The sequence below is a fragment of the Polyodon spathula genome, chromosome 5, assembly GCF_017654505.1.
Source record: "Polyodon spathula isolate WHYD16114869_AA chromosome 5, ASM1765450v1, whole genome shotgun sequence".
Classification (NCBI taxonomy): Eukaryota; Metazoa; Chordata; class Actinopteri; order Acipenseriformes; family Polyodontidae; genus Polyodon; species Polyodon spathula.
In genome coordinates, this window is record NC_054538.1 from 30,507,956 (window position 1) to 30,530,388 (window position 22,433).

General features: G+C 38.5%; 1 protein-coding gene across 5 annotated transcripts in view; it reads right to left on the minus strand.

Moving 5' to 3' along the window:
* Nucleotides 1-22,433, minus strand: part of LOC121315828 (SAM and SH3 domain-containing protein 1-like) — a 356,703-nt gene that overhangs the window by 182,188 nt on the left and 152,082 nt on the right. The window lies entirely within an intron of this gene.

Consider the following 22,433-nt stretch of genomic DNA (forward strand, 5'->3'; position numbering starts at 1 on the left):
TATCATAATGATCACAATATGTTGCTTAAAACATAACACAATATATTCATAATACATTTGAGTTCTTACCTATAAACAATAGTAGCACGTTTAAAATTTGGGACTTGCTGTCTGTAGCTCGATGTTGTCTACATTATCGTCAGCGCATTTTAAGTGATTGGAAGCTAAAACTGATTAAAAAAAAAAACAAAAAAAAACACACTTTTCTTATACCAATACAGTATTGGTGAGCGATAATCAGTTAGTTTGAAAACCAGGCTTTAATCACTGATAATAGGTGCACAGGCGGAGATTCCGTGAGTGCTCCGAGGGGCAAGCACCAATGTGAGAAAATAAGGTCTCTCATACTGCAAATAAATCATCCGTTCTGTCAAATTATAGTGTGGATGCTTCACTGTTATTGCAGCATTTAAAACGATAAACATTCACTGGCGGCTCTGACAAACCAGAAGGCGATCCTTCACATATTCAAATCCATTTATACAAAGTCTCCCCGCTTTCTAGAAAAGATCTGCGTTTACCCTGTTTTTCTTTTGTATTTGGTATGCTCTCATAAGTATCCAACCTAGTAGATTCAGTGTCTGTTAGTTCTGGCAGATTCTACTGTACTTGCTGAAGCAGTTTTCTCCCAGTGCTAATTAAAAAAATAAATAAATAAAGTGTAGCCACCTAGCTAACAATTTCATCCCGAGGGCTACAGTAATGTACTGTCTTTAAATTGGGACTGTACTGAAGACCGTGTGTGTATGTGAGTACATTCGTTATTGTAGGCTGCAATTTATAGTTATTTAATCACTCACAGGCCGTAACCCCAACTCAACAAACCAGTCAGCATTTTTGTAAATAGCAACACATGTAATGAACAATAAAATGAACAATAAAATAAACAACGGAGCTTCGTGGTCGACAAGGTGACACAGCTGAGAGATTTTTTTTTCCCCTCTGTCATCACGTCTGGTGCTGTCAGTGTCACTTTCTCAGCACACATACCCTGAATATCAAAGCTTTATCAACCGTGGGGAGCGCTTCTGTGGCAGGATTTTAAATTTGACTTTTTCTTGTTCCGAGCAAAAATCAAAAATGGCCCAGTCAAAAAAGGGCCGATTCCAACAGTATGAGGAATGTTATGCAATGAGTGGGTAACTAATTAAAATATCCCGTGCAAAAATCAAAAGGGTTGATGTGGTCGGACTGAGTATTTTCTGTCAAGTGGTTCCGCCTGTTTCAAAGAGTCCCAATGGAGATGGGAACCTATTTCAAACAGGCTCTGTCTAAAAAGGGGCCTGATGTGGGTTCAGTGACTGACTATTTTGGCGATGGAGTCCAACATCCTGCTAGAGATTGCTCCGATCTTAGAAGATGAAAGGTGATAATGTAGTTTCTATGCCAAAATGAAAAATAAACATATATAAATTAATAAATAAATATATAAATATATTTATTTCAACATGTATTTACTTTTTTGATATTTATTTATGCATTAATTAATTTATTTTTCATTTTGGCATATATACCCTCCACAATCGAAACTATAATTTATATACAGTATACATTCTTTTTTTTAAATTTTTTATTTGGAATCGCCAATTATTTTTCTCCCTAATTTGGAAAGTCCAATTATTTTTTTTATTTCAACCTGGCTCACATATGCCACCCCCCCACACTGACTTGGGAGAGATGAAGATAGACACACACTTCCTCCGAAGAGTGTGCCGTCAGCTATCCACTTTTTTTTCACTATGCAGGCCCACTATGCAGCCACCAATACAGTGTTGGAGGACCACACAGCTCTGGGCAGCTTGCAGGCAGGTCCACAGGTGCCTGGACAGGTTGATGGTGCATGGTGAGCCAATGGTGCATGGTGAGCTCTACCAATTTTGCACTGCCCCCTGTGAACTCCTGTTCATGGTTGTTAGTGGAATAATCTGGACTTGAACTTGCAATCTCCAGGCTATAGGGCGCATCCATCCTGCACTCCAAGAGGGGTGCCTTTACCGGATGCGCCACTCAGGAGCCCCCCACAGTTTTTATCCATTTATATACATGCAGGGCTCTGTCCTGCCACAGACCCCCTCTTTGTTCAACATTATCACTTTAACTAAAAGGTTTAATTACGGAAAACAGACAAACTAGAATCAATTTGAGTGATTTATTGAAAAATAATACATTTAAAAAACAAAACCCTTTTGCTTAACTGTACACAATTCCTGCAGTATGCAACACCTCACTAATCTTCCTTGTAAATCAATACCTTACAAAGCGCTGATCTATCTGACTGTTTAAATTTACAAAGTGCTGATCTATGTTGACATTTAAATAAACCTGAGGCTAAGACAGCTGGCTTCTCAAAGACCTGATTTTGTATTATTTCCTCACAGCATTGGGTATAGTGTTGGCATTTATTTTATTTTTCCTCCACAAATTGACAATTTCACAGGTGTCTTTGAATGGCAAACAGAGCTTTGGTGCTGCATCATGCTATGCGTCAAACCTAGACCTCCTTCAGACCTACATAAACAGCCCCTTGAAAAGACCTCTACCACAATACAGCATTCCTCTTCCAGAGTACAGCCTGCCTCCCCTTGGGTTCAATTCCAGAACAAGCATGTCTGATGTGTTTATTTTGGGATTTGACGACTTCCCTCATCAATATCTGTCAGCATAGTACAATACCGACATTCCTTTATTTAATGAGCATTTGAGGGTATTTGGATCCAGTCAGAGCCTATTCAAAATGCTATGTAAACCAAAACCACAAAATCTACTTTCATTGGTTTTCCACACTATAGATTCTAGATATACATTAACATAAGCTGTTAGGAAATGTACCAATATTTTAAGCATTACATGAACACCATACTGTACTTGCTTCAACTTTTCCTATATATATTGCTACTGTCTCAGATATAGCCAAAAGCTCACTTGGTCATTCGGTAGAACATAATTTGTTTTTTTATTTGACTGTCTATAGCTTTCTCCTTCAGCTAGAAATTATGGTTTCTTAAATAAGGTACCAGTAAGCAATTTTTAACATTTAAATTAAAATGGACACATCCAAGGAGTGTTATTTTTCCATTAACAGCTTTTGTTATATTTTAAATTGATTTTACATCTATAAGTCGGCCCAAAGTCACCTATTGTGTCCTGCAAAACCATTAATATAATTGGTAATGCTGATAACTGCTTCTGTCAGCAGAATACAACGAATGCAGTAAGTGTGTGAATTGTGTTTCCAATGCTTGGGCAACTGTTGGCCAATGAGAGCCATTACTAAAGATATTTTATCGAAGCGGTCTATTAATTTCCATGCTCCAGCAAATGCAATGTCCCTGTGGCAGAAAATCAGTTAGGGATGCAGATAGAAAAAGAGCACAAAATGATATGGTTTAATAAAAGAAAGAAACATTGCACATATTTGGCTGTTGCATGTATTTTCCATCATTATCTCATCAAGATAGTTATCCATAATATTCACCATGCTTATCATTGCATCTGTGAAGTGTTATATTGCAAATCACTCATGCCTTATCAGCTCATGTGGTCTAGTCTTTAAGATGCAATTTTACTTTCTGACAACTATTCAGCCCATCTGGATCATATAGCATACAGCTATGGCCAAAAGTTTTGCATCACCTCGCATTTTAGGATTGCGACATAAGTAAAAAAAAAAAAAAAAAAAAAAAAAAAAAAAAGGAAAAGTATGAACACAATTCAGATATTTTATTTAACATCATATAATCAAAGAAACTAAATGATATACCAAAAGTTTACCAGAAGCCATAATAGTTTTATAGTATTTTATATTAGATTTCAATTTTGTTAGTTTTTCATTAAGTATAATAGAAAACCACAATGCAGTATGTAATTCAATATGTTAACATTATTCTGCAGGTTTCATTAGACTTTATGAAGCAAAATTAGTTAATTCTATAGGGCGATGCAAAACTTTTGGCCATAGCTGTACATGAAGAAACCTCCATCTGGCTTCTTGCAGACGTACATGCTCACACAATAAGAAACCCTGAACTGCTGTAGTCTATTGTGCTATATCTAATATGCCATTAGTACAATGGATGTTTTCTGCCTACTGTCCTGAAGGAGACTGACAAGGAGAAGAACAAAGAGAGCTGGGGAGAAATGTATTTGTTGCTTATCATAAAAATGTCACCCACATGTGCCTAAGGCCTTAAAGGATGAAGGCACAGTAGATGCATCAGTTGGCATGAGGAAAGAATAAGCCAGTGTCTCCTGATAGAATCACTGACTGGGTTGCGTGCACACCTCATTTAGTACTGCTTCATTCTAATTATCATACACACTGATACTCAAGGAAAAGCAGCATTACAAGGCCGTGTGGTCCAGTGGTTAAAGAAAAGTGCTTGTAACCAGGAGGTTCCCGGTTCAAATGTTGGCTCACTCAGTGACTCACTCTGTAACCCTGAGCAAGTCACATTGTTATTCATGCATGAAAAGGGATGCTGTTTCCATTATTATTTCTGATAATTCCAGGTCTCATGAAGAGTTACCCTTATCTCACCCATAAAATTGTAGGGCAATCCTTCAAGGCCAAAAAACCTCAGCTACTTGTACCACATGCTCTCTCTTTTAGTCTCTTAGTTTGCCAGCTTCACAGCATTAACACTTCACCCTTCCTCATTCAGGTTCACATTTAAAAAATATCTCTAGTCAGATACCATGCTTTTCAAGCTACAGTATGTAGGTATCCACTAACAGTTCCTGACTGTTCTTCCATTTCTAGGAATTATTTTTACATACTATACATAGCATCAGCAGTCCCTTTAATAACATGACTGAGATTGGAATAGCAAGCAGGCTGTGTGCTGTGGGTTTGAGACTACTGGCAGACAGAAGAAGCCAGAAAAAATAATGTTTCTTCTAGGATATTACCTGATTTCTTATCAAAAGCATACAGACTAAACATAATAATGCATTAATAAAGTCCCAGTTTTAGATGCAAATGTTAGAGGATGAGTCACTTGAATCACTAATTTTCAATACATTTTTAATGATATACAGTAGGTGGTGAACATGGAATGGAATTCAATAATATATGCATTAAAAAACAATCCCTCGAGCCCTCACATCCGTGTCATCTCCTGAATGAGTAGAGCGAGAGGCTGAGATTCCTTTGAAGCCATTTCCTAACAGGGGGTTGATCTGATGTTTGGAATTTTTTAATCAATATAAATTAACAGGCCGTAACAAGAACGTGGAACTACATTAATAAAGCCTGAAATTATCTTCAAATTGGGAGACAAATTAAAAAGCATAGGCCCTATAAACCGATTGGTTTTCTCAAACATGTATTGGTAATTGATTGATAATCTTTTTTTTTTCAGCCACGTCACAGCCTTTTGATTAGAAATGTACTAATGCATCTAAAATCTGAAGTTTATATTGAGTCCCCCGCATAAATCATTTCATGTTGGAGTCTCGAGTGATTGTGATGACATTCCTGAATCTCATACCTTGACTCTTTCTGTAGCCAGTACATTTCAGTGCCACAGTGCCTTGTCCCTCAAAAAAAACATTCAATCGTTTTGATTTTAAAAGCGGGTAACATTTATCACAGAGCAAGTTCCATAGCCACTGTAATCTTTACATCTGATCTGCCTGTGTTGTTTACAAGTAGCATTAACATGATCGTCTTTAACTGGACACACATAGCGACAGCTACCCTTTTATTGTATTATGATTTGTCACTAATATGAGGCATGAACCTCTGACTGGCTGAACACACTACTAAAATCCAGAATAAGAATGGGGATTGGGCAAAATGTATAATTACCTTCAATATGGCAAGTAAACAAGCCTGATGGAAACAGCCTGATGGGTTAACTGCACGGAATAAAGGCATTACTTTTAGTGCTCCCATTATTTTGATAATAATGGTGACAGTTGTATTCATATGCAAACTATTTTTCAGTATCTGCTAACAGGGTTGACCTGCGTGGGGAAGCCACTTTAATGGGGATAGTCTGGAACAAGGCCAGAAAAAGAAACTCAGCTACACTTTTTCTGACCTAAACAGTCTTTCCACTTCAGCACGACCACCATCCAAACCACCTTTCAAGGATCAATGAAGACCAAATAAGAACACAACACATTTGAAGTTAAAACATCTGTTCCAAATAAAATGACACCAAAACTAGAACCTTGTGTTTTTTCACTTTGTAATATAAAACAAAACATGATCTAGATCTTAACTAAAGGCATGTAAAGTCAGCACACAGAAGTACATACAATTTCTTTCTACTATATCATTTTGAAAGTGTAACAAATCTTGACAATTTTCTTCTTGATGGGATGCAGTATATTAACACACGAACTATTCATCAGATATCATATTAAGTTGCGGTGCTTGAGTACCAAAAAACTGTCATGCAACAGATTTATACAACAGTAATATACCACCCTGCTCTGTTTATCCATGTCACAGCTTGGGTCACACAAGTAGTAAGATGAAATGGATTTCCACTGGGTAAAGCTAAATTAAATTTGTTACAAACTGCATGTTAATAATTCCACTGCATGCAAAATAGTCTTGTGATAAATATACTGGATTTTACAATTTCTCTATGAGCTAATCCAAGGCACTCACTGACAAATAACAAGTGTTATGAATCCTCTGTCCTCATGGCACACTATGTCAGGTTCTATTTGTTAAATCTTTTCTTAGCCTGCCTATTGATGTTTGCTCAGGGATGAAACAAAATAATTTAGTCATAGCCTAAAGGTCAATGCTTGGGACAAGCGGTTTATCGTAAAGAGAAAGAGCTGAAAAACACTTTAAAACAATGAATTAAAACAATGAATGAAAAAACAAAATAAATTACCGAATGGGGTCAGTATACCCAAGCCATCGCAAGGGCAAGATTGCTGCACGACTGGAATGCTACAAGGCTAAGCAGAGACTGCCTTGTGCATTACCATTCGGAACCCAGTAACAAGTAGCTAGGGTGAAAAAAACTGAGGGAGGAACTCAACTCTATGCCTGTGTTGTAAGGGCCAACGTTCTAGTTCCAAAACCAGGGTTTTGAGGATCCACGACATTAAATCTGTAGAACATAGTAAAGGTATGGGGAGTAGCCCACGCCACTGCATTGCAAATGTCTTTAACAGATGCACCCTGGAATAAAGCCCACAAAGTTTCTATGCTGTTGGATGGGCAGTGAGCTTTTCTGGAGGGGGCAATTTGGCTCGCTCATAGACAGTCCTGACTGTGTCTACCCTCCATTTGGACAGCCTCTGCTTAGACAGGGCTTGACTATGGGACTTCGCCCTATACCAGACAAAAAACTGTTTGGACTGCCTCCAACTTTTCATCCTGTCAACATAATATGCTAGAGCAGACTGGAAAGGAGGTGGATGGAAATCCTCCAATTCCACAGACTGGTTGACATGAAATGCAGAGATAGTCTGCCTGCATCTCACTCACCTGTTTTGCTGAGGTGATTGCAAGCAAGAAACCCACTTTGAGCAATAAAAATGTCAGCTCAGTTGAGTGCAAGGGCTCAACTGGAGGCTTCATGAGTCCATCAAGCACCATGTTAAGCCTCCAGCGAGGAACACTATTTTTCATTGTCCCAACAGGAAGTGAGCTCCTGGGGAGACTGTGTCAATTTTAAAATGTGAAGCTCAAATAGCTGAAAGATAGACCTTTAATGTAGAGGGGGATTTCCCCTCGTAAAACAGGTCATGCAAAAATTGCAATATAACTGCCATGGTCGTGGGGTCGAAGCCCCGAGGCAGGCACAATTTCTGAAAGAAGCCCCCACTTGCACCCATACTGGGAATGCGCGGACGCTATTGGGTAGACCCAGACGGCTCAAATGCAACCGTTCTCGGGCCAGACCCAGAGATAGAGGCTTGATGGGTTGAGATGCCATAAGGTCCCCTGCGCCTGACTGAGCAGGTTATGACGTTGGGCAGTCTCTACGGCTGGCCGCTTAGGAGCTGCATCAAGGCTGAAAACCAGAGCCTCCTGGGCCAACAATACCCCTTTTCCACCTGCACACCCAAGCCGTGAGGGCTCCAGGCCCTCACAGCTATGGTGATTTTCCACTAGCAAGATACACGACCTGAGCCGACCCATACCGTGAAACTCCAGCCTTGCAACATATCTGAATCTGGCTCGGGGCCGAAGCAGGCTGTGGGCAGGGTTATTGCTTTTCAGAGTCACGCTTAAGCACCATCCTAAGAAAAAGTGACAACAGCCAGGACCACAATTTTCACCATGGATCGATGCATCAAAAAAAAAAAAAAAGTAATACGGTCCCCCGTCTTTGCTTCCTTTGTTTCAGTACTTTTCTGCAATAAAAAAAATGTAAAAATCCACGATAAAAAGATATATATATATATTTATTTTTTTTTTTTTCTATTTTCGCAGTCTGTGACATTTAATTTAATCGACTCAGGACGTTCAATATGTGTGACATCTCTCAGCTCGACTCGCCCTTCTCAAGTGTAAAAGCAACTCAAGCTACCCGAGCCATCCCAGGCTGGCTCGACTCGGGTGTGCAGATAGAAAAGGGGTATAAGGGGCTACTGAGACACAGCAGGGAGCATGGTGAGTGGTGGAAAGGCATACAGCAGCTGCCTCGGCCACTGGTGTGCCAAGGCATCTATTGCCAGCGGGTCCCCACCTCCTTTTATGGAGAACCAGAGGAGACAATTGGTCGATTCCTGGGAGGTAATGCGATCTATTTCTGCTCTCCCGAATCTCTCCCAAACGAGGCTCATCACCTCGGGGTGAAGCCGCCATTCTGAAGAGCTGGGAACTCCCCTTGAGAGGAGGTTTGCTGCCCATTTGTCACCCCAGACATGTCCAGAACAAAAACTTGCGGGCCATGTGATGCCTGAGGCTGCCCTAGTACTGACAAAAACACGTCTCCCTCAAAAAATTCTGCAAGGCCAGGTAAACTGCCTACAGTTCACAAACACTTATGTGGAGACTCTGCCACCCCTGCCATTCCACACAATGCCCCAGCCCAGGCTGGACGCATCTGTAGTGAAGACCTCTCTATTGGTGACACTGTCCAGCGCTATGCAGAGACGTAGATGGGCAGGCTGTTTCCACCAAGAGGGTGCCTTTAGACAGTGGCCACAATTTAACGGAAGCTGAAAAATAGGTGGTCACGGTTTAACGGAGGTTGAAAAACCCTGCTGTTGATCCAGGCCTGCAGAGGGCGCATGCAGAGGAAACCCAAAGGTAGGGTCTGATACGCTGCTGCCATCAAGCCCAGAAGTTTCTGGAACGTCACTACCGTGAGCGCTCTGTTGAGCTGAAATAGCTCTAAACATGTTGGCTATATGCCTCCTTTGCATGCTCTGGCCCCAGAAAAACAGCATCTGCGTGCTTGTCCTCAACAGGCAGACTGGCCTTGCATGTGTTGCAGGGATAAAAAACAGGCATGAAGCAAGTAGCAATGCAGTGTACAGTAACAATGTACAGGTGCTGCCTCAGTCTCCTTAAAGACAGCAACGGGGCTGTTCAAGACCTGAACAAGACCAGCTTGGTACCGGACCGGGATCTAAGCACCGATTGATCGGTAGCGGGTCAGAACTGGGATGGTATCGTGTCGGTTCAGTACCGATTCGGTGACTTTTAGCACCGGGTTGGTATGGTACTGGACAGAGCTGGGACGGTACCTAGTCGATGACTTTAATGCCGGGTCGGTACGGTACTGGTCGAAACAGGGACAAGTACCAGGTTTGTTCGGTATGGTCAGAACTGGGTCGGTTGAGTACCGGTTCAGTGACTTTAGCACCGGGTCGGAACTGGGACGGTACAGTACAGGACCACCGGATGGCAGTTACCACGGGTAACACTGTGGATGCCCAGCTGTGCAAGCTACTGGCAAAACCACTCAGTCAGTACTCACAAGACTGAGGGAAGCCTGCTTGCAAGAATGAACTACCAGCCCTCATAATAGTGATGCAAAAGCTGTCCCCAAAACGGATCAAGATGCTGTGGTAGAGACTGCAAGCAATCACATCAGAAGCAGCCTCTTGGTCATGCACAAAACTAAAATTCTACTGGCATACAGTAGTTTTAATCTGAAATAACACAAGATTTGGAGGTGCTGTCTTATTTCATTTCTTGAGGATGTTGATAATTCCTTGTCAGGGGTACTGAAGCAGTTGGCATATTGTAGGCAGATTACAGTATGTGGCATGCAGTAGAGTCTTTTCAAAAAGTAAAACAGCATGAGCCAAAACACTCTAAAGGCAAAAACAACTAGACAGACTGCTTGAAGGGTGGATTACTGATTACAAATTAAGAGTTTTAGGAATTTGCTGAATAATTGTGGCTGCAAAGGCTTTTCACTGGTTTGGCACCGAAACACTACATGGATTATGTGGGGGGTAGGGGGTGTAAGAGATGCCTGCAAGACTTGTAACTATTAATCATGCATCCCAGAGAGATGCTTAGGAAAAAAGGAGCTTTGCATATTAGCCCCTGCTATAAATGCTAATATCTCATAAACCATCTATGCTCGCAGCTTCATATTTTCAGTGTTATGAAATATAACAACACTCCAGTTTGACCTATGGCCTAAGATGGTTGCTGCATTTCCAAAATTTTATTTTACAAAATTGTGTGGGTGTTTATACTGTCCATCGCTTACTGCAGGTAAATCGTGTTAACACTAATGTGTCCGTTGTAAGCGGTGGCGACTGTATTTAACATTTAATCATAATGTAATGTGATTTCATTATTTTTCTTTTCATTAAGAATAAAAAAAAGTGACTAAGGTCGTCTCAACTGTCTCTCATTTAATTTGCTTATTTGGGACAGCCTCTTATTCGGGATATTTTTCCTTCTCTGAAGGTGTCCCTACAAAGCGGCGCTGACTGTATTGAAATCGCCCAGACAACATTAGGTGCTTCATTACTTAATATGTTTATTGTACCTACAAAGTCAGGCAGAGCAAATTAGTCAGCAAAATTCCCATCCTTCTTTTCAACAAACACTGTTTCAGTTTACCTAAATTAATTAAATCAAGCCTTTTTTTTACACTGTGCTGTAATACTATTTAATTAGTGAGGTGAAAATAATATGGTATAATGAATCACACTTTCTGCAATTACACCCTGTGGTTGACTGTGTACAGGTGCAGGAGTGATGCGGTGCGTAATCAACAGACAGATCCAGTTGGAACAAACATTTATTTTTAATCCAGGTCTGGTGACCAAATAATAATAATAATAATAATCCCTGGCAATACACAACAATATGTAGCGCATGGACAATCACCAGTCCTGGGTGTGTGCAGTAGTGCTCGTGGTGGGTGATACAGGTTTATATGTAACAACAGTGCAGTGTTGTTCCGAGTTTTGTGCTGGCCCTTGGTGACAGCTCCGAAACGTGCTAGCCGTCTACTAATACCAAACAACAACAATTGGTAACAAAACAAACAAACACTCACGATACGTTATCATAGGTATTCTCACAGGTCTTTCCGGGTTCTATTATTAAACCAAAGTGAAGAAACAGATTGCGTCTCTCTGTACCCTTTTATGCCAAAACACATGACCCCTTGGTAAACGAGTGCAGCCACCCCTCCAATCCGCGACTGACACATCGTTTCCCTTCCGGGTCAATGAGTTAATGCACCAGAGTTTCACCCCTTTTCTAGCTGGCAGACTTCCCCTGAACTGACAGGCAAACCCATCCAAGGTACTCTGTTCTCGCTACTTAGCACCCCCACAGGTCAGGAGGGAGATTTACCACTAAGAATCACTGTATTTCTGTTGCACCCTCATTTCATAGTTTGCTTTTACTCATTTAGTTTCAGAAAGCATATCCCTTAAATCTGGAAATATAATTTACATGACAGGACATTTTCAATACAATTTAATAAAGGAAAGTGAAAAATTATCCCCTTTTGTGTTTTCACAGTGTAAGATATTCATGAAATGATGCACAAATACCAAGACAGCTACACCGCTGTTAACTGCAAAAAAAAAACAGGCCTCAGGATAATTTAAATACCACTCTCTGCAGCAGAGACATATTTGTATCTGAAAACACAGACAGACCCTTAGCTTCTAGAACCCAAGGAGAACTGCAACTGAGGACTGATGTTCGCCTAGAGGTTTTTTTTTTTTTTATTTAGTTTGTATTGTTGCCTTTTTATGAGAATTAGAAGAGGGAGCAGAACAGAAAATAAATATGTGATGTTTTATCATGCAAATTCCTGACTTCCCCCTGATCTGTTTCCTGCACAGCATAAGCATTGTGCTCCATCAATCATTGTCATGTTTGAAAAATCCTGAGGGACAAACCCCTAAAGGTCAGCAGAATACTCGATATGTTATTTGTAGGAAGGCATTGTGAGGAAAGGGGAGAATAAGTAAAACAAAGAAGTTGAACCTCAAGGCAGTGACTGAAAGAAAAAAATACTGAAAAAAAAGACCCACAGACAACCCGGAATAGAAATAAAGTATGTAGCCCATATACTTCATAGAAGAGTAGAGAAAGCTGTCAGGAAATCTGATGATGGATACCAGGTGTAATCGTGTCTCTTATTCATCCTTATCTGAATAAGCTCCCAGAGAAGCACTGGCACGAAAATGTTTATAATTATTGTTTTATATACAGATATCTTCAATTTTCGTAGTTAAAGTTATTTCTAAAAACTATGAAATCTGTAAGCAGGACCTACTTACGAGAGTTGTGTTAAGTAGTGATGTAATAATTAAAAGCATGATATGATTGAAAAAGTAAAACAACTACTTACATTCTCTGCATTCAAGACTAAACAATTTTGATGCTAAACTTGCAGCTGTGGCGTGTGGATTCTTTTTAAGTATGCATGGCATGAATTTAATTTGCATACAATGTAATGAGCAGTTAAAGCTTCATTGTTATGGTTAACTAGAGCCAGTGTGGCCTAATAGTTATAGAGTGAAGGATCAGGCCCTATGTATAATTCTCAGCTCAGCCTCTTCATCCTGGAACAAAACAAATGCATAGTGCTATTGAAATATATCTCGCAGACCATTTAATATTAACATACCATTGTCTGTCAGTGGAAATTACAAACTAATTGAATGTTACGATTTCTTTGACTGAATAAATTATGCATAATACCAATGTCAGGAAAAAAATCTATAGGGAATTTTAAGCACTCATTGCTGCTCTTGTTCTTGTTCTTCTTCTTCGACACTCTGGAAATAAGTGTTATAAGTGTGATATTTTAAAAATAATTGTAAACAAAGAAAGAAAATACTGGTCAATAAAGCACTGTGTTGAATGCAGTACCAGGACTGGAATTAAAAGGTTGAAGTCCAAGCCTAACTCGCCTTATCACAAGAGTATAGCTAGCCACTGATCTAAATGTCAAAAAGTCATCCATCCGCCCCCTTAAAAGCATTGCACATTTAAGAACATTTAAAAGTAAAGCAAAACAATTTTATATAAAAAAAATAAAAATAAAAAATATCAAAGGTTATTAATTATAGAGTATTGAGCTATTGTCAGCTTTTTTTTTTAATGGGAAAACTGAGGTAACTCAACTGATTATGTTGAATTTACATTATGGAGTTCTTCCACAGCAAGAAATGTAATTGAAATGAGCTGACAAAACTCATGATTTATCAACCTACTATTAACTTGCTTTATAGATATTGCCCGAAGAGCATGCCTGCTTGGTACATTAATAACGAACAGGGATGTCTTCATAAATTATAGGTCATAGCAAAGGTGTCATGGCAAATAAATGCTTTCCCATGATAAACATTATGGAGAAAAGCTTATGGGATTTTGTTTACATACAAAAGCAGCAACTGTCTAAGTTAACTTGGCGACCGCCCCCACCACCCCCCCACCCCCCACCTAGTTCAAAATACTAGGTTTTTCGTTCTTCTTTTATAAAATATGATTCGTCAGATTCAATTGATGGGGATGGGGGGGTGGTGGGTGGTGGGTGTCTTTTCTAGTTCTAAGAAATATAATAGGAAAAGATCAAGAAAAATAATAGAAAAAGATACAAAATCAGCGCAATCTATTTCGCTGACCATCCTGACTTAGGCTATCCTAGCAAAACCTTTAGTTTTTTATCATGTTTCTCAGCCATGTAATTGGTATATGTGATGGTATAGGCTTTTGCATTTTAAAATAATTTGGATACTAAGTTTGGCTGTAGGTAAGGAAGCATAAAATGTCATTATTCAAGGGGGTACTATTGACAGAGTACCTGCTTTTGGTTTAGTGGTACTAAGGCCCTGTCCACACTATGCCTTTAAACCATATTAGTTGCCTTTAAACCAGCTTAAAAGTGCTAAATACGGTTTGCGTCTACACTGCACAGAGTTTAATACTGTACTCCAGACCACCTCAGGGGTAATCTCGAGTCCGGTTCTAAATTAGATTAAGTAGTGTGGTTTATCAGATGTGTGGACTCTATAACAACAAACAACATTTTTGTGTATCCTCCAATATCCCAAAATGCTTTGTGATAAGTTTGGCTAAATACTCAGAACACTCACTAAATACTCTGAAGGACTTGCTATCAGTGCAGGCTCTGCACTATGTATTCATTTTTATGCTTAAAAAAAAAAAAAACCTGTCAGGACCTCTCCGTTAAACTAGTGGGGAAAATAACAAAAGCACAACGTTAAATTAGGCGACTGAAAAAATCAAATGCGAGATAAAAGTAGGATTAGCGGATGAACAAGTCACGTAATTTGTCAGCTCTGTTTGAAATTAAATTAAGGGGACCAGAATTAGGCTCAGGCAAGATATGAAGGTAAAAGCAAAGACTGTTTTGTAATTAACACCTTTTTCTGAGTTTAATTATGTAACAGTTCAATTTGTTTAAAGGGACGTCACCTGATTAAAAATAAAACCTGAAAACTTAAAGCCCTACTTGTGTGTGTTCGCATCTACTTTTTCCAAAATACTTCTTTCATTTCTTTTTAGCAATATGGACCTCTGTTAACATGGGACATAACACATTATTTCAAAATAAAACACAGTGCATGGTGGGATACTATCGTATTAATTTCCACTGTGGATTGCACTGTTAACACAACAGGAAATTACTTCATAAGGAACAAAATAATACATTTTTCTATCTGCAGCTATTACCTTACACAGATACCATCATCACCTTCAAGATTGCAGGTGTGGCTTACCTTAATTTTAAAGCAATATGAACCAAGTAAATTGATCCACATTTTTATGGATATCATGATGGTACTTGTTCAATATACTAAGTGGAAACAGATTCACTTGTCCCAGACTAATTAGGGTCAATAACTCAGCTACAATCTTGTAAATTAATTTGCTCCTGTTGTAACTATAGCATTCAATTGTACCATTAGCCAGTTACGATAAATGTTTTAAGCAGCAAAAACACCTGTGTTGAATAAGTGATATCATCATAACTCTAGAGCTTACTGACCACCTTTACTATAGAAAATACTTCTGAAATTCCAACTTTTAATTAGAAAAAAACAAAAAAACAATTCAACTCAAGTTGCATATTTGGTGACAAGGAATTTGAAAACAACAATATTAGTTTAACCAGATACCATGAAATATCCTCTTCAAAGTAACATAAAGTCACAACTAGTCTTCAAAATCTACTATTTATTATCATTTAGCAGATGATTTTATCCAAAGTGACTTACAGAGACTTTGGGGTGAACTATGCATCGCAATTGATGCTGCAGAGTCACTTACAATAGGACCATGGTTTTATGTCTCATCCGAAGGATGGATAATACTACAAAAGGCTGAGCTTTTGTCTCTTGTAGATTCCTTGGTACTGTGGTTGTGTCATACTAGAGGAGAACACTTCCTGAGCAGATCTGCTCTATATTACATATTTAATCCCTTACAAATGCTTACCACAGTAACGTGCATGGTAATGTTGCTGTTTTCCTATGCCTTTCCATGGTCATATTACACATTTACCATAATTTACCAAGCTTCGCCACGTTGTTTAATATGCTTTATCATGCCTCAACAGACTTTACAATGTTTGTCTGTGCTTTATTACCCTTTGCCATGGTTTTACTATGGGAAATATTTATAAGGGATGGCACTGGGCAATGTTTTATGCAAATGTTACCAATCGAACGACTAAAAGAATCAGACAATGTTAACAGTATGTGACTTAGATGATTGAACGATCTATCACACTAAACTACTTTGTGCTGTATTTAACTTAGGCTCTGAAAGAACACACATTTAGTGTCTCAATGCATATATAATTATTACACAACAATTTGTTGTTGTTCTTTACATTTTGCTTGATTGGGTTTTAACTTTGCATCATTTAAACACAGAAATTCACATTAAAAAGCAACTCAATACGTATTTTAAACATCAACTTAAACCAGCATGAAACTGCTGTAGTCTTGTAGTACACATAAACATCCCCAGTGACTGCTGATTTTTGGTTGGTATGCAGCTCTCTTGTTCCTATCACTCACTCATTCATTCATCAAGTAAACAGCATTTTACAAACGTTTTGCCACAAATTGCATATGATGTAATTGTAAACCCACTGGTGCGGATTCCTCCACTCAACTTAAATCCCACAAAACCAAGAAACAGAAACCATTCCTGCAAAATGAGTATGGTCAAAAATGATTTCTGCTCTGAGGCTAGCTCTGTCTGCCCATTTTGTCTCAAATAACTGCCTGTTAGATGGGAGAAGATAAATATATCCTCCTGGTTATTTAGAGCATAACATGATGTTGTGCAGAATGTTATCCTTTTTTTAAAACCTCAGCATCTGTGGTCAGTTTCTTCAATGCCCCCCCCCCCCCCCCCCCCCCCCCCCCAACACCTTCTGACAATTCCCCTGCTAGCAATCTGATCCTTCCATTGTTACAAACTCACTAAAATGTTTGGAAAAATGTTACACAAGGATGGCAGTGGACTTTGGTGTTTATTCATGGTGAATAAATACATTAACTAAAAAGGATATCAAGGACATGACTATAAATAAAAAAAAAATGTTATCAATAACACAAGTAACACAAATTACATCGCCACAATATGCACATGTAAAGTCCTGTCTTTAGGATCACTGACATCAGTAAACTGCAAGACAAGCAAAGCTGATCCTACTAAAGTAGCTTGGATTTGATTCTGAAACAAAAACACACAGAGCTATAATGAGTCACTAAAACAAAGCACCTCATTTTCGGCAGCACATGCAGTTATCAAGGCATTTCTTCTGTACTACTGTAACTCTTCCCCTTTAGGGAGGGGTCCTCTAAATTCCCAAACATTTAAGAACAGCTATGCAAATCTGACACTGGGGTTTGGAATGCATGTTAGAATGGGGTTCATAATTTTTTATACCCACTTTTTTTATGCCATTTACATGAGCAAAGCATGGCTAAGACAAGTATTTGGTGTGATTCGGTCACATGTTAGAGTCAGTGCAGTCCATTTCCTTTTGGAGGTGGTCGGCTGATGGAAGTTGTATGTTAATTAATAAGAAGATTGCAGCTGGCAAGGTTTAAAGCCTCTGTAAAATGCCTCAGCCTTGTTTTGTACTGCCTTCCCTCTCACAGGTATGAGAAGCACTCAAGCGTAGAAAAGTTTTCAGGTAGAAAATCATGTTAAAGAAAATCCCAAGTGTTTTATGGTCAAGTTTGCAGGTAAATTATACAGTGTGCTTTACCTAATTAAAATCCCACTGTAAGATTAATGTCTTGTAACCTGAGAGAGTTTTTCAGCTACTTTTCATTATGACGAATTACCCATAAAGCAACCCAGTTTACATTTGTCTAATTTAGAAATGCTGCGGTAAAACTGGGCAGATCATAACGCCCCAATAATTTTAATGTTCCATTTCCAATTTATAAGAATGTTTACTGCCCTCCAGCTAACTACAGTTAGACAAATCTATTTTCAAACAGCACAGCAGCTTGGTTAACTTGCAGATTGAGTACCATAAGTAATGCAAGATTTATGTATGTAGTCTCAATGTCTGCCCCCCACCCCCAATCATAGATTAGCCTTATTTTGCCACCACAAACCTAGACTATAAGATTATGAAGTACAGTATGTGTTGTGGTCTATTTGAATATTATCCATTTTGAATTAAGTAATTTAGTGTGGCTATCTGCATACACATTTTTTGAAGTATTATGCAAATTATTCTGCCCCAAAGCTTGCTGAGAACAAAATGTCAGCCTGTTTGGAATGGAGTAGTTTAAAAAAGGATAAATACGTAGATAGCAATAGATCCCACATACTAAACATTACATAGAACATCTACAATTAGTAGAGTATTAAAGTGATCAAAAAAGTAGTAAGAATAGGGTATATATTGCTGCCAAAAACGTGTTTAGCGGTCGTAAAGTGGGACTTTAGTGGTCATTAAAAATGTGGCGTATGTAAAGAATGGTTTTCACTTGGCGTTCTGCACACGCTATCAAATTAAGACTTTGCCATCATTAATCTGTTTAAATGGTACTGAAATGTATTCAAATGAAGAAAAGAGCATGAAATTGTGTAGGGATCTGAAATACTAAGTGGGCCAAGATTTAGCCTTGCACTTGGACAATTGCTGACCCTCAAAAAACGTACAAGGTGCAAACCATTGTAGAAACAAGTATTGTCTCGTTCTGTATTGTCTAATCACCTACAAAATAAATACAGATAATTCACTGTAAAGAACATATTAATAAAATTAGGACAGGGCAGGGAAAATCTTAAGCTTTTCGCACTGCAGTGATTCTTCATGAACACAATGTGGCTATACCCAGATAGCATTATGACATTGACCCAACGTCGGTTAAGGCTGACAAGTTGCAATGGGATTTACAACGTTTGTAAAAAGTTGGGAAAATTACGACTTTTTGCCAACGTCCATACAACGTTGGCAAATAGCTGACAGCCGACGGCTGGCAAATGTCTGTGCTGACATTTGTAAGAAAAACTCAAACCAGATATGCTTAAGAGATCCAAAGAATCCTGGCAGTTACCAAGCATAGTTTTATTTTTTTATTTTTTGCTGTGAACATACAAGTTGCATATAATATTCACTTACAACTGCTTGGGGTTCGGATTGCTGTGAAACGCTCTGTGTTTGTTTTGATAAGCAAAGTGACAGAGGCATTAAGCACAGTGATTGGCACTGAGATGCAGTGCAAGTGACTGCTGGGATTAATGCTCCACCCGGGTTCAGCTTTTTTAATTTCACTTGTAAACAAAACATATTGTGTAGATTTCCGCTGTGATTGAGTATATTGGACGGACATCTCCTTACACAGGATGCACAAGTGCAATGTTTATGTATATAAACTGACATCGTCGGGCTGGTTTTAGCTGGAACAACCGTTACAGGTCTTTCTCGCCCTTGTGATTGCAAGCTTGAATGCAAATGTTTTATTTTCCTACCGTTGGCATTAAGTATTCAAATCCCACTTAACCAAAGTATTTACACATTTATTAGGTTTAGGCTTTTTCTGTGAAGTTTCCATTCAATGTATTTATGTACTGATACTTGGTATTTATTATTATGGCTAATGTTGATAAAATATATTCTGAGAGAACCGTCCGCCGTCAGGCAAATAAAAGGCAGATGATTTAGTGCAATTTCACAAGAACTAGGGAACACACAGCATGCAAATAAACACAATAGTGGTGGAGTCTGTCAAGTGCAATTTGCAGAAAATGGCAATACTGGCAGTAGTAGTAGTAGTGTAGTGTGGAATATTGAAGAGCACAATAAAAATGAACACAATACTGGTAATAGTGAAAGACAAGAGATTGCGGTACATTTTTAAGTGAATGACAATCTCTTTGTCAGGAATGATAGTGCCGATTTTGATAGTGAAGAACATTCTATCTGTGGGTCAGGTAGAGGATGAGAAGGTGTGGAGCTACTGGATGAACTGAAGGGTTGGGCTGTTAGCAGTAACATCCCAATGTGCCACATAATCAGTTTATTAGGTATTTTAAGATGATTCTTTCCCTATCTGCCAAAAATTGCTCATACTTTAGTGGCTACTTCCACTTCAAACAATTTGGAGATGGTTGTTGGGGGAACATATCATCATTTTGGTGTTGCACAGGGTATAACACCTCAGTTGGAATCACACATGGAGCTGGCTTCTAATGACTGTGTAACTGCAAATAAATATTGATGGCTATCCACTTTTTAAGAGTAGTAACATTCAATTTTGGCCTGTACTTGGTCTTCTCGAGGAAGACAAAAACAAGAACCCATTTATCATTGGTTTGTTTGTGGGAAAATCTAAGCCAAAAGATGCACTCTCTTATTTAAAGTACTTTGTTGATGAAATGAAACAAAATGAAAATGTCCTTTGATGGCAAGCTTGTAAATATCACCAGTTCAAATTTTGTGTGTAGTGCGCCTGCAAGGGCCTTTGTGAAAAATGTGAAAAACCACAATGGCTATAGTGGATGTGAGAAATTTGTACAAAATTGGGAAAATAATCGAATGACTTGACCTGAAGTAGATGCTTCCCCCAGAACCGATGTCATGTTTGATGAGATGGTTGATGAAGAGCATCATATGGGAGATTGTTCATTGAGGAAATTGAAAATTGAAATGGCATCACAGTTCTCCCTAGATTTTATGCATTTAGTTTGCTTGGGTGTAATGAGAAGGCTCTTTCTGTTGTGGATAAAAAGGGCCCCTCCCCACCAGGATTGGAGGTCGGCATGTAAACTGATCTCTGAATCCATAGTAAATTAAATTTCTTTCTTGCCTGAGAATTTGCCAGAAAAGGACAATCTCTTGCTGAAATCGATATATGGAAAGCAACAGCGTTTCGGACTTTCCTTCTATACACTAGTCCAGTAGCACCCAAAGGAAAAACATGTGATGTTCTGTATTGTCATTTTCTTATGCTTCATGCAGCTATCACAATATTATGCAGTCCGTTAACGTGCACACAATATTGTGATTATGCAGAAGAGATACTTGTTTCGTTTGTTCAACATTTTGCACCTGCTGCAATATAGTTGTATGTAATATTAACTTGGCTAATGATCTTAGGAAATTTGGTCCGTTACAAAACTTTTCAGTATTTCCATTTGAGAACTACCTTCAAATCATTAAAAGAGTGATCAGAAAGCCAAAATACCCACTTCAACAAGTAATTTGCAGGTTGCCAGAAAAAAAAAATGTGCAGGGCAATCCAAGCAGTTGAAAAGAGATTGCAAAAAGAAGCATTTCTCTGGGCTTTTATCTGCCAATACCCACCCATGTTTCAGGCAATTGAATGAATTGTGCATGGACATGTTTATGATTTCTGTCAATGCAAGTGACAATGCCATTCTTGTTGACCAAAAAAAAATAATTGTAAAAAAATATATTATTGTTGTTGATGATGTTACAAGCTTGGTTTGCCAGAAGTTTTCTGTAAGTCTCTTTCTTTCAATATCCTGTGGATTCTCTTAAACTACATATAATAATAATCTTTATTTTTACATAGCACCTTTCATAGTGGACCACCATTACAAAGCGTTTTACAACATATGAGACTAGGGTGTGTAAACTATGCATCAGCTGCAGAGTCACTTACAACAACATCTCACACGAAAGACGGAGCACAAAGTGACTGAGCTGGGATTTGAACGGGGGACCTCCTGGTTACATGCCTGTTTCTTTAACCACTGGACCACACTGCCTCCCAACATAGCATTTGTTAAAGATCCACAAATGACACTACACAATGATGGATTTGTGTAATTTCATTTAATCATACCTTACAGATAATGCAAGCATTGGTGCACAGAATCCTCACGCATTCAGTTATAATACCCTTTTCAGATCTACTCACTATGTATATGTAGGGATTGATGCATTTATCAGTTTGAACTGGTTGACTTATTTATTTTATCTTGATTGTATATTTTGTTTAGGACATTTACAATAATTTATTTTTGTGTTTTGGTGCAGAGTTATTTCAAGTTTATTTCAATTTAATGCCATGTGATTTTTTTTTTTTTTTTTTTAGAATAACAGACAATGTATGCAGTGGTGGTGTTCTAGAAAACTAAGGAAATTAAAGTTGTGCCATCAGTTTGGTTGAGTGTGGATAAACTGTTGTATCTGTGGCCTTATTACAAAAGTACTGCAAGAGTTGGAAAAGCAATGGAGCTTCAGGAGACCCCCACCGAGACATGCGACAAACATGAAGTATGAGTGCTTCACAAGACAGGTACAGGAACCATTCGTCTAGCTCTATATCTACCTTCATAAGGTTGCACACTACAGAGGTGTTTTTTTATATGGTCCTTACAATAAAAATATAAAGATTGCTAAAAAACTGTCTAAGCTGTGTTAAAATTTTAAATACAATTACAATTTGTTTACTTTGCTCAGTTAAATGAATCATGAACCATATCTTGCTCAGTATTTCTAAATGTACATTTTTATTCTGTTACTCGCCAGGACCAC